Source organism: Oncorhynchus keta, chromosome 28 (assembly GCF_023373465.1).
Source record: "Oncorhynchus keta strain PuntledgeMale-10-30-2019 chromosome 28, Oket_V2, whole genome shotgun sequence".
NCBI lineage: Eukaryota > Metazoa > Chordata > Actinopteri > Salmoniformes > Salmonidae > Oncorhynchus > Oncorhynchus keta.
This window is the reverse complement of record NC_068448.1, coordinates 4,857,953-4,870,954: the sequence shown is the minus strand read 5'-3', so window position 1 is coordinate 4,870,954 and position 13,002 is coordinate 4,857,953. Positions and strand designations below refer to the sequence as shown.

The 13,002-nt window shown below is 42.1% G+C and overlaps 1 protein-coding gene across 4 annotated transcripts in view; it reads right to left on the bottom strand.

Moving 5' to 3' along the window:
• The window catches only part of LOC127913109 (regulator of G-protein signaling 17-like), a 116,744-nt gene that overhangs the window by 13,879 nt on the left and 89,863 nt on the right, over window positions 1-13,002 (bottom strand). The gene's annotated exons all lie outside the window — the stretch shown is intronic.

Sequence of the window (13,002 nt, the reverse complement as noted above, 5' to 3'; positions counted from 1 at the left end):
GAGATAGATGAATAGAGAGATAGATGAATAGAGAGAGAGATGAATAGAGAGAGAGATGAATAGATAGATGAATAGAGAGAGAGATGAATAGAGACAGAGAGAGATAGATGAATAGAGAGAGATGAATAGAGACAGAGAGAGATAGATGAATAGAGAGAGATGAATAGAGAGAGAGATGAATAGAGAGAGAGATGAATAGATAGATGAATAGAGCGAGAGAGATGAGCCCTAGAGTCTTCTTGCCTTCATTGGAATCGGTCCATTCCTGGCAGAGGCGAATTACAGTGTTAAAGTTTAATGTGGAGAGATCACACTCCATATCTGAGCTTCATATGCAACTCCCCAGAGAGAGAGAGAGCGGCTGCTCAGTCTCATCTCTTTCAGGACGAGGGGAGGACAGAGAGGAGAGGAGAGGACAGGGAATTGAGAGATTATACCCTTGTGGGATATAAGAGCGAGACAGAGATGCTGTTTACCCAGCAAACCCGGAACGATCTGCCATCTTCAAGCCCTGTAGGCTACTTAGTCTGCTGCATCACCAGGATCCTAATGGATTTTTACTTTGTACTGAAATCCCTCAATTATGATCCAAACCAGGGCTATAGTATTTTTGGACGCCGATTTGCGATTTAATTTTGAATTTTATTTTTGTTTTTATACCTTTATTTAACCTAGAAATTCAGTTAAGAACAAATTCTTATTTTCAATGATGGCCTTGGAACTACCTTGTCCAGGGGGCAGAACGACAGATTTTCACCTTGTCAGCTCGGGGATTTGAACTTACAACCTTCCGGTTACTAGTCCAACGCTCTAACCACTAGGCTACCTGCCGCCCCTACAATCTAACCACTAGGCTACCTGCCGCCCCTACACTCTAACCACTACACAGATTTTCACCTTGTCAGCTCGGGGGATCCTTGAAATCTTACAATTAACTAGTCCAACGCAATAATGACCTGCCTCTCTCTCGTTGCACTCCACAAGGAGACTGCCTGTTACGCGAATGCAGTAAGCCAAGGTAAGTTGCTAGCTAGTTAAACTTATCTTATAAAAAACAACCAATCATAATCACTAGTTAACTACACATGGTTGATGTTATTACTATACATTATCCAGCGTGTCCTGCGTTGCATATAATCTGACTGAGCGGTGGTAGGCAGAAGCAGTCGCGTAAACATTCATTTAAACAGCACTTTCGTGCGTTTTGCCAGCAGCTCTTCGTTGTGCGTCAAGCATTGCGCTGTTTATGACTTCAAGCCTATCAACTCCCGAGATGAGGCTGGTGTAACCGAAGTGAAATGGCTAGCTAGTTAGTGCTCGCTAATAGCGTTTCAAACGTCACTCACTCGCTCTGAGACTTGGAGTGTTTGTTCCCCTTGCTCTGCATGGGTAATGCTGCTTCGAGGGTGGCTGTTGTCATTGTGTTGCTGGTTCGAGCCCAGGGAGGAGCGAGGAGAGGGATGGAAGCTATACTGTTACACTGGCAATACTAAAGTGCCTATAAGAACATCCAGTAGTCAAAGGTTAATGAAATACAAATGGTATAGAGGGAAATAGTCCTATAATTTCTATAATAACTACAACCTAAAACGTCTTACCTAGGAATATTGAAGACTCATGTTAAAAGGAACCACCAGCTTTCATATGTTCTCATGTTCTGAGCAAGGAACTGAAACATTAGCTTTCTTACATAGCACATATTGCACTTTTACTTTCTTCTCCAACACTTTGTTTTTGCATTATTTAAACCAAATTGAACATGTTTCATTATTTACTTGAGGCTAAATTGAGTTTATTGATGTATTATATTAAGTTAAAATAAGTGTTCATTCACTATTGTTGAAATTGTCATTATTACAAATAAAATAACAAAATCGGCCGATTAATCGGTATTGTTTTTTCCCCTTTTTTTGGGGGTCCTCCAATAATTGTTATCGGCGTTGAAAAATCATAATCGGTCAACCTCTAGTTCACACCCTCTTAAGCTTTAGCCCCACCCATCTCGTTTCACTCCCGGAGCGCGAACTCAACGCTCTGGCCGATGATTTGTTTACCTCTGGATAACATGAAACCAGCCTAACCAGCTCTGCTGGCAACAATTTCATTACGCTCTTTTACTGACGCCGGCCATATTCAACGGGTGTTGTACACTTTAGCTTAATGGAGCTAGCTAGCTAGGTAAACAATGGAGCTAGCTTAATGTAGCTAGCTAGCTAGGTAAACAATGGAGCTAGCTTAATGTAGCTAGCTAGCTAGGTAAACAATGGAGCTAGCTAGCTAGGTAAACAATGAACCTAGCGAGGTAAACAATGAACCTAGCGAGGTAAACAATGGAGCTAGCTAGCTAGGTAAACAATGGAGCTAGCTAGCTAGGTAAACAATGAACCTAGCGAGGTAAACAATGGAGCTAGCTAGCTAGGTAAACAATGAACCTAGCGAGGTAAACAATGAACCTAGCAAGGTAAACAATGAACCTAGCTAGGTAAACAATGGAGCTAGCTTAATGTAGCTAGCTAGCTAGGTAAACAATGGAGCTAGCTTAATGTAGCTAGCTAGCTAGGTAAACAATGGAGCTAGCTTAATGTAGCTAGCTAGCTAGGTAAACAATGGAGCTAGCTAGCTAGGTAAACAATGAACCTAGCGAGGTAAACAATGAACCTAGCGAGGTAAACAATGAACCTAGCGAGGTAAACAATGGAGCTAGCTAGCTAGGTAAACAATGGAGCTAGCTAGCTAGGTAAACAATGAACCTAGCGAGGTAAACAATGGAGCTAGCTAGCTAGGTAAACAATGAACCTAGCGAGGTAAACAATGAACCTACCTAGGTAAACAATGGAGCTAGCTAGCTAGGTAAACAATGGAGCTAGCTAGCTAGGTAAACAATGAACCTAGCGAGGTAAACAATGGAGCTAGCTAGCTAGGTAAACAATGAACCTAGCGAGGTAAACAATGAACCTAGCAAGGTAAACAATGAACCTAGCTAGGTAAACAATGAACCTAGCGAGGTAAACAATGAACCTAGCTAGGTAAACAATGTGTAAGAGCACACATGTCACATAACGTTAGCTAGTTAAACAACAATGAACATCATGTTAAATCATGCCAAATCATGTTGTTACTGGCCTGCATGAATATCCTGGGAGCTAACCAACCAGGTACAATGTTAGCTAGCTAACATTAGACTCTAACTAGCAAAGTAAACGGTTTCCTGTATACGAATAATAACGTCATACACGTAACGTTAGCTTGGGAGCCAGCCAGCTAACGTTAGCTAGCTAACTGAAATGATTTAGTATTTTTCATCTCGACATCCGACTGAGAATATCGACACTGTCCCCTTTCATATACCAGCTCAGAGGGAGAGGAAATCGTTTATTTGTCTGAATAGGCCAGAAAATGTGACGCGTCATTTCATATGCAAATGTGGGGTGTGAAACCTGACACTTCAAGTCAGCTCCGCTGAGAGAGTGGGAACATAGAGCTGACAGGTGGAGCTTTCTGGGACCATACAATGTTCACAGAGCGCTTTGTACACCAAAACGTCAGTAGGAACCGGTCCAGAACCGCTTAAAGTCCCCTATATTGGGGACTTAACATCTAAGAGGTTTTTGCATTTTTGTCTTTTAGTCACAGCGCAGTGAATTCATTCCAGGGATAAAACTCCAGGATTGATCCCCACTTGTGACTATCAACAAAATATGGTAAAACTATGTTTGTTCAATAAATGTCTAATAAATAGTAATGTGATTCAAAATAATTGACATGTGTTTTTTCTACATGAATTGTTGTACAACTTACTTCCTCAACCTTTAAATAACACATACACATGAAAGAAACCCTCCACGGACTGTTCAAATTGGAGAATTGGAAACCCTCCTAAGCAGATCAAACCCACAAACCTTGTTATCAAAAGAGCCAGAGACAACAACTTCAATGGACAACATACATTCTGTAGTTAGTGAACAGTAGTACAGTAGCAGGGACCGAGCGTTATGTAAACAAAGGTTACAACGTCTATAAATATAATTTTTCTATCTATACACAAACAATGTGTAAAGAAAGTAAACGTTGAACAAAAAAAAAATACAAGACACGTTTCATAAAGTAGAAACCCTGTAAAATCCATTCAATTATTAAATCAATGATTTTCAACATTTTCATTGAAAATAATGTATTTTCCATTAAGAAGGTATTATTCTACTATAACATTTTAAAATGACATTTTAACAAAATGGTGGGCTGGGCCAAGACTGATCAGCTCAACTAACCATTAAAAATAATATTGTAAGGAGAGAAAAGATTCAGTCAATATAAGGTCAATGCAAACACACAATATAAAATGTTTATTTACCAAATATAGAACATTTACCTACCTAATATATAAAAGTTTACCTAGCTAATCTGTATGAGACATTTAGACATTCTAGAATTCTATTGGACTATATATTCTAACCAAACCTGCATTACCAGTTCTTATCAGTAGGTGTCACTATGCCAGTAGTTAGCTAGTCTAAAAAAAGACTGATGGCAAGATGGCTGCCTGGCTCTGTATTTGTGAAAGTGACGGTGGTGCTAGAATCCATTCATTCTTTCTTTCTGCATTAGCCATCCATCTGTAATGGTTTGGACGAATGTGTTCATGTTGTCTGTGTAGCTCTGTGGTATTAGAATCCATTAATTCTTCTTCTTCTCTGTGGCGTAATTTGTAGATTTTGTACTTTTTTTTAAGACAGTGAAATTTGCATCGAAAACATTTGTGAATAATCACCTGCACGTGAAATAAAACGATACGCTAACTGGACTAACAAACTGGCTGACTAACATGTTCAGGAACTTCAGTACCCCTTCGTTATCAACACCAGATGATTCCATCTTATTTATTCTGTTACCAAACATTTTATTCGGTAGTGTCTAAATGACTAACGTTAGCTGCTGGCTACATGATGGTCGTTAGCGAGGTGGGTTTTGTTTGACTAACGTTAGCTGCTGGCTACATGATGGTCGTTAGCGAGGTGGGTTTTGTTTGACTAACGTTAGCTGCTGGCTACATGATGGTCGTGGCGAGGTGGGTTTTGTTTGACTAACGTTAGCTGCTGGCTATATGATGGTCGTGGCGAGGTGGGTTTTGTTTGACTAACGTTAGCTGCTGGCTACATGATGGTCGTGGCGAGGTGGGTTTTGTTTGACTAACGTTAGCTGCTGGCTACATGATGGTCGAGGCGAGGTGGGTTTTGTTTGACTAACGTTAGCTGCTGGCTACATGATGGTCGTTAGCGAGGTGGGTTTTGTTTGACTAACGTTAGCTGCTGGCTATATGATGGTCGTGGCGAGGTGGGTTTTGTTTGACTAACGTTAGCTGCTGGCTACATGATGGTCGTTAGCGAGGTGGGTTTTGTTTGACTAACGTTAGCTGCTGGCTACATGATGGTCGTTAGCGAGGTGGGTTTTGTTTGACTAACGTTAGCTGCTGGCTACATGATGGTCGTGGCGAGGTGGGTTTTGTTTGACTAACGTTAGCTGCTGCTGGTTACGAGGTGGGTTTTGATGGTCGTTACATGAGCTAGGTGGGTTTTGTTTGACTAACGTTAGCTGCTGGCTACATGATGGTCGTGGCGAGGTGGGTTTTGTTTGACTAACGTTAGCTGCTGGCTACATGATGGTTGTTAGCGAGGTGGGTTTTGTTTGACTAACGTTAGCTGCTGGCTACATGATGGTCGTGGCGAGGTGGGTTTTGTTTGACTAACGTCAGCTGCTGGCTACATGATGGTCATTAGCAAGGTGGGTTTTGTTTGACTAACGTCAGCTGCTGGCTACATGATGGTCGTTAGCGAGGTGGTTTTGTTTGACTAACGTTAGCTGCTGGCTACATGATGGTCGTTAGCGAGGTGGGTTTTGTTTGACTAACGTTAGCTGCTGGCTACATGATGGTCGTTAGCGAGGTGGGTTTTGTTTGACTAACGTTAGCTGCTGGCTACATGATGGTTGTTAGCGAGGTGGGTTTTGTTTGACTAACGTTAGCTGCTGGCTACATGATGGTCGTTAGCGAGGTGGGTTTTGTTTGACTAACGTTAGCTGCTGGCTATATGATGGTCGTGGCGAGGTGGGTTTTGTTTGACTAACGTTAGCTGCTGGCTACATGATGGTCGTTAGCGAGGTGGGTTTTGTTTGACTAACGTTAGCTGCTGGCTACATGATGGTCGTTAGCGAGGTGGGTTTTGTTTGACTAACGTTAGCTGCTGGCTACATGATGGTCGTGGCGAGGTGGGTTTTGTTTGACTAACGTTAGCTGCTGGCTACATGATGGTCGTTAGCGAGGTGGGTTTTGTTTGACTAACGTTAGCTGCTGGTTACATGATGGTCGTTAGCTAGGTGGGTTTTGTTTGACTAACGTTAGCTGCTGGCTACATGATGGTCGTGGCGAGGTGGGTTTTGTTTGACTAACGTTAGCTGCTGGCTACATGATGGTTGTTAGCGAGGTGGGTTTTGTTTGACTAACGTTAGCTGCTGGCTACATGATGGTCGTGGCGAGGTGGGTTTTGTTTGACTAACGTCAGCTGCTGGCTACATGATGGTCATTAGCAAGGTGGGTTTTGTTTGACTAACGTCAGCTGCTGGCTACATGATGGTCGTTAGCGAGGTGGTTTTGTTTGACTAACGTTAGCTGCTGGCTACATGATGGTCGTTAGCGAGGTGGGTTTTGTTTGACTAACGTTAGCTGCTGGCTACATGATGGTCGTTAGCGAGGTGGGTTTTGTTTGACTAACGTTAGCTGCTGGCTACATGATGGTCGAGGCGAGGTGGGTTTTGTTTGACTAACGTTAGCTGCTGGCTACATGATGGTCGTGGCGAGGTGGGTTTTGTTTGACTAACGTTAGCTGCTGGCTACATGATGGTTGTTAGCGAGGTGGGTTTTGTTTGACTAACGTTAGCTGCTGGCTACATGATGGTCGTTAGCGAGGTGGGTTTTGTTTGACTAACGTTAGCTGCTGGCTATATGATGGTCGTGGCGAGGTGGGTTTTGTTTGACTAACGTTAGCTGCTGGCTACATGATGGTCGTTAGCGAGGTGGGTTTTGTTTGACTAACGTTAGCTGCTGGCTACATGATGGTCGTTAGCGAGGTGGGTTTTGTTTGACTAACGTTAGCTGCTGGCTACATGATGGTCGTGGCGAGGTGGGTTTTGTTTGACTAACGTTAGCTGCTGGCTACATGATGGTCGTTAGCGAGGTGGGTTTTGTTTGACTAACGTTAGCTGCTGGTTACATGATGGTCGTTAGCTAGGTGGGTTTTGTTTGACTAACGTTAGCTGCTGGCTACATGATGGTCGTGGCGAGGTGGGTTTTGTTTGACTAACGTTAGCTGCTGGCTACATGATGGTTGTTAGCGAGGTGGGTTTTGTTTGACTAACGTTAGCTGCTGGCTACATGATGGTCGTGGCGAGGTGGGTTTTGTTTGACTAACGTCAGCTGCTGGCTACATGATGGTCATTAGCAAGGTGGGTTTTGTTTGACTAACGTCAGCTGCTGGCTACATGATGGTCGTTAGCGAGGTGGTTTTGTTTGACTAACGTTAGCTGCTGGCTACATGATGGTCGTTAGCGAGGTGGGTTTTGTTTGACTAACGTTAGCTGCTGGCTACATGATGGTCGTGGCGAGGTGGGTTTTGTTTGACTAACGTTAGCTGCTGGCTACATGATGGTCGTTAGCGAGGTGGGTTTTGTTTGACTAACGTTAGCTGCTGGCTACATGATGGTCGTGGGGAGGTGGGTTTTGTTTGACTAACGTTAGCTGCTGGCTACATGATGGTCGTTAGCGAGGTGGGTTTTGTTTGACTAACGTTAGCTGCTGGCTACATGATGGTCGTGGCGAGGTGGGTTTTGTTTGACTAACGTTAGCTGCTGGCTACATGATGGTCGTTAGCGAGGTGGGTTTTGTTTGACTAACGTTAGCTGCTGGCTACATGATGGTCGTTAGCGAGGTGGGTTTTGTTTGACTAACGTTAGCTGCTGGCTACATGATGGTCGTTAGCGAGGTGGGTTTTGTTTGACTAACGTTAGCTGCTGGCTACATGATGGTCGTTAGCGAGGTGGGATTTGTTTGACTAACGTTAGCTGCTGGCTACATGATGGTCGTTAGCGAGGTGGGTTTTGTTTGACTAACGTTAGCTGCTGGCTACATGATGGTCGTTAGCGAGGTGGGTTTTGTTTGACTAACGTTAGCTGCTGGCTACATGATGGTCGTTGTTACCAACGCATATCCAGATTGTATAAAAGAAGATTACTGTGTGACTCACGTGGAATTGGACTGCGGTTATGACTCATGATTGCCGATGTGCCGGTAATACGGTAACCGTAACAACCAAACCCAGTTGTTGAGAGGTGTTGTTGAGGAGGCTTTGTCAGCTGTAGCTAGGAGACCACTGTGACAGTCAAGTTAAGTCTAATACTAGATTCAGTTAAGGTGAGTGGGAGAGTGTTTGGTTTTCAGTTACACTTTGAGAACCAGCTTTGTGAGACTTTTATTTTAAATACATTTTTATTTTGAATAAATATGCCAGCCTGGTTTGTGTGCCCTCATTGCCATCCTATCAGCCACCTACCAGCAACGCTATACCCTCATTGTCATCCTATCAGCCACCTACCAGCAACGCTATACCCTCATTGTCATCCTATCAGCCACCTACCAGCAATGCTGTACCCTCATTGTCATCCTATCAGCCACCTACCAGCAACGCTATACCCTCATTGCCATCCTATCAGCCACGCCTAGCAAGTTGTTACTCATTGTTTATACAACGGGTGGGTCTAATCCTGGATGCTGGTTGGTTAAAACCGCATTCCAGCCGGTGTCTATTCCACAAGTTACCACCGGCTAAATCTACGACCTTAAAATGCCTATTTACTCTGTTCCATCTGACTGCGCAATCCACTGTCTCATCAGCCCAGCCAGGTCCTTTGTGTACTAGGATCTACCCCGTAAAAAACATCTAGACATCATGTCCCATTTCTTTTTCAACTAGCCATTGGTTGTCTCTCTCCGACATGTGCAACATTGTTTAAATATTTAAATGAGGTCTCCAGCTGTCCTCATTGTAATGAAGGAAGGAGGCAGACAGGCTGGAATTTTGTTCTCAGCCAGTCGAAATCATGAATCAGCATTCTACTTTTATGGATATACACAAAGAAAACACAAAATCCAGCTAGTTTGCTGTTATTCCATCTTCAGTTTGAGGTGATTGTGTTGTGTAGTTGGCTATCTTTTCTGAAAAGTGTCCTGGCAAGTGAGCAAATGATCTGTACCAGGCAAAATGTCACATTATTGTTATGGAACAAACAAACGCAGCTACTTTGCGGTTATTCTGGCTGAGCTGTTTAACATCACTGTTTTAGCCAATGTTGGCTAGCTAGCAAGCAAGGGATAAGAACGTTGCCAGCCATCATGGAAACGGAACATTTAGAGCGAACGATTCGTAGATATTCGTAGATACAAAACAAAAAGACTGAACGACTGGGTCCCGTCCATAGATACAGAACAAAAAGACTGAACGACTGGGTCACCATAGATACAGAACAACAAGACTGAACGACTGGGTCTCGTCCATAGATACAGAACAACAAGACTGAACGACTGGGTCGGGTCCATAGATACAGAACATAAAGACTGAACGACTGGGTCTCGTCCATAGATACAGAACAAAAATACTGAACGACTGGGTCCCGTCCATAGATACAGAACAACAAGACTGAACGACTGGGTCTCGTCCATAGATACAGAACCAAAAGACTGAATGACTGGGTCGCGTCCATAGATACAGAACAACAAGACTGAACGACTGGGTCACGTCCATAGATACAGAACAACAAGACTGAACGACTGGGTCGCCATAGATACAGAACAACAAGACTGAACGACTGGGTCGCCATAGATACAGAACAACAAGACTGAACGACTGGGTCGCCATAGATACAGAACAAAAAGACTGAACGACTGGGTCGCGTCCATAGATACAGAACAACAAGACTGAACGACTGGGTCGCGTCCATAGATACAGAACAACAACACTGAACGACTGGGTCGCCATAGATACAGAACAAAAAGACTGAACGACTGGGTCGCCATAGATACAGAACAAAAAGACTGAACGACTGGGTCGGGTCCATAGATACAGAACAACAAGACTGAACGACTGGGTCGCCATAGATACAGAACAACAAGACTGAACGACTGGGTCGGGTCCATAGATACAGAACAACAAGACTGAACGACTGGGTCGCCATAGATACAGAACAAAAAGACTGAACGACTGGGTCGCCATAGATACAGAACAAAAAGACTGAACGACTGGGTCGCGTCCATAGATACAGAACAACAACACTGAACGACTGGGTCGCCATAGATACAGAACAAAAAGACTGAACGACTGGGTCGCCATAGATACAGAACAACAAGACTGAACGACTGGGTCGGGTCCATAGATACAGAACAACAAGACTGAACGACTGGGTCGCCATAGATACAGAACAACAAGACTGAACGACTGGGTCGCCATAGATACAGAACAAAAAGACTGAACGACTGGGTCGCCATAGATACAGAACAACAAGACTGAACGACTGGGTCGGGTCCATAGATACAGAACAACAAGACTGAACGACTGGGTCGCCATAGATACAGAACAACAAGACTGAACGACTGGGTCGCCATAGATACAGAACAAAAAGACTGAACGACTGGGTCGCCATAGATACAGAACAACAAGACTGAACGACTGGGTCACCATAGATACAGAACAAGAAGACTGAACGACTGGGTCGCGTCCATAGATACAGAACATAAAGACTGAACGACTGGGTCTCGTCCATAGATACAGACCAACAAGACTGAACGACTGGGTCGGGTCCATAGATACAGAACAAAAAGACTGAACGACTGGGTCACGTCCATAGATACAGAACAACAAGACTGAACGACTGGGTCGCCATAGATACAGAACAAAAAGACTGAACGACTGGGTCGCCATAGATACAGAACAACAAGACTGAACGACTGGGTCACCATAGATACAGAACAAGAAGACTGAACGACTGGGTCGCGTCCATAGATACAGAACATAAAGACTGAACGACTGGGTCACGTCCATAGATACAGACCAACAAGACTGAACGACTGGGTCGGGTCCATAGATACAGAACAAAAAGACTGAACGACTGGGTCACGTCCATAGATACAGAACAACAAGACTGAATGACTGGGTCACCATAGATACAGAACAAAAAGACTGAACGACTGGGTCGCGTCCATAGATACAGAACATAAAGACTGAACGACTGGGTCGCGTCCATAGATACAGAACAAAAAGACTGAACGACTGGGTCACGTCCATAGATACAGAACAACAAGACTGAACGACTGGGTCGAGTCCATAGATACAGAACAACAAGACTGAACGACTGGGTCTCGTCCATAGATACAGAACATAAAGACTGAACGACTGGGTCACGTCAATAGATACAGAACAAAAAGACTGAACGACTGGGTCGGGTCCATAGATACAGAACAACAAGACTGAACAGACTGGGTCACGTCTCTGGAAACCGAACCAATAGAATGAACGACCAGCCGTATTGGTTAGCAACCCTAGATTTGTTTTGGGACTATATCTTCTAGAAAGATGTTATAGTATCAACAAATTAATCCAAATATATATTTTTAATAAAAATATGTTGAATATGTTGATCATTCTTTCGGTTGCAGCAAATGTTCTCATAACATAAAAATAAATAAATAATATAAATTAATAAATAATAATATACATAAATAATATAAATTAATAAATAATAATATAAATAAATACTATAAATAAATAATAATATAAATAATATAAATAAATAAATAATAATATAAATAAATAATATAAATTAATAAATAATAATATAAATTAATAATATAAATAAATAAATAATAATATAAAGAAATAATATAAAGAAATAATATAAATTAATAAATAATAATATAAAGAAATAATATAAATTAATAAATAATAATATAAAGAAATAATATAAATTAATAAATAATACTATACATAATATAAATAAATAAATAATAATATAAATTAATAATATAAATTACTAAATAATAATATAAATAAATCATATAAATAAATAATATAAATAATAATATAAATAAATAATCTAAATAATAATATAACTAACTAATATAAATTAATAAATAATAATATAAATAAATAATATAAATAAATAATATAACTCATATAAATAAATACATAAATAATAATATAAATAAATAATATACATAAATAAATAAATAATAATATAAATACTGTCGAAGCCAGTGTTTGGAGGATATATTTGCTAACAACACCCGTTCTAAAATATCCTTCAAACATCTACTTCTCTGGCAGGGAGAGAGTGCGGGATATGGAGGGAGAGAGTGAGGGATAGGGAGGGAGAGAGTGAGGGATAGGGAGGGAGAGAGTGCGGGATATGGAGGGAGAGAGTGAGGGATAGGGAGGGAGAGAGTGAGGGATAGGGAGAGAGTGAGGGATAGGGAGGGAGAGAGTGCATCTGCTTCTCTGGCAGGGAGAGAGTGAGGGATAGGGAGGGAGAGAGTGAGGGATAGGGAGGGAGAGAGTGCATCTGCTTCTCTGGCAGGGAGAGTGCATCTGCTTCTCTGGCAGCGAGAGAGTGCATCTGCTTCTCTGGCAGGGAGAGAGTGAGGGATAGGGAGGGAGAGAGTGAGGGATAGGGAGGGATTATCACTTAAATAATCATCAGTACAACTGCACCGTTTCTGTGTTGTGGGAACAAACTAAGGAATGTTCTGAGTTTGGAACGGAGTAGTCTTTCCAATATGAGACGTGAAATTGAGGAGTACTTGTACTTCTATGGAGAGAGTATAGACATGTAGAAGAGAATAGACACATATGGAGAAGAGGATGACAAGTATGAGGAAAAGGATGAGAGATATGGAGAAAAGGATGACAG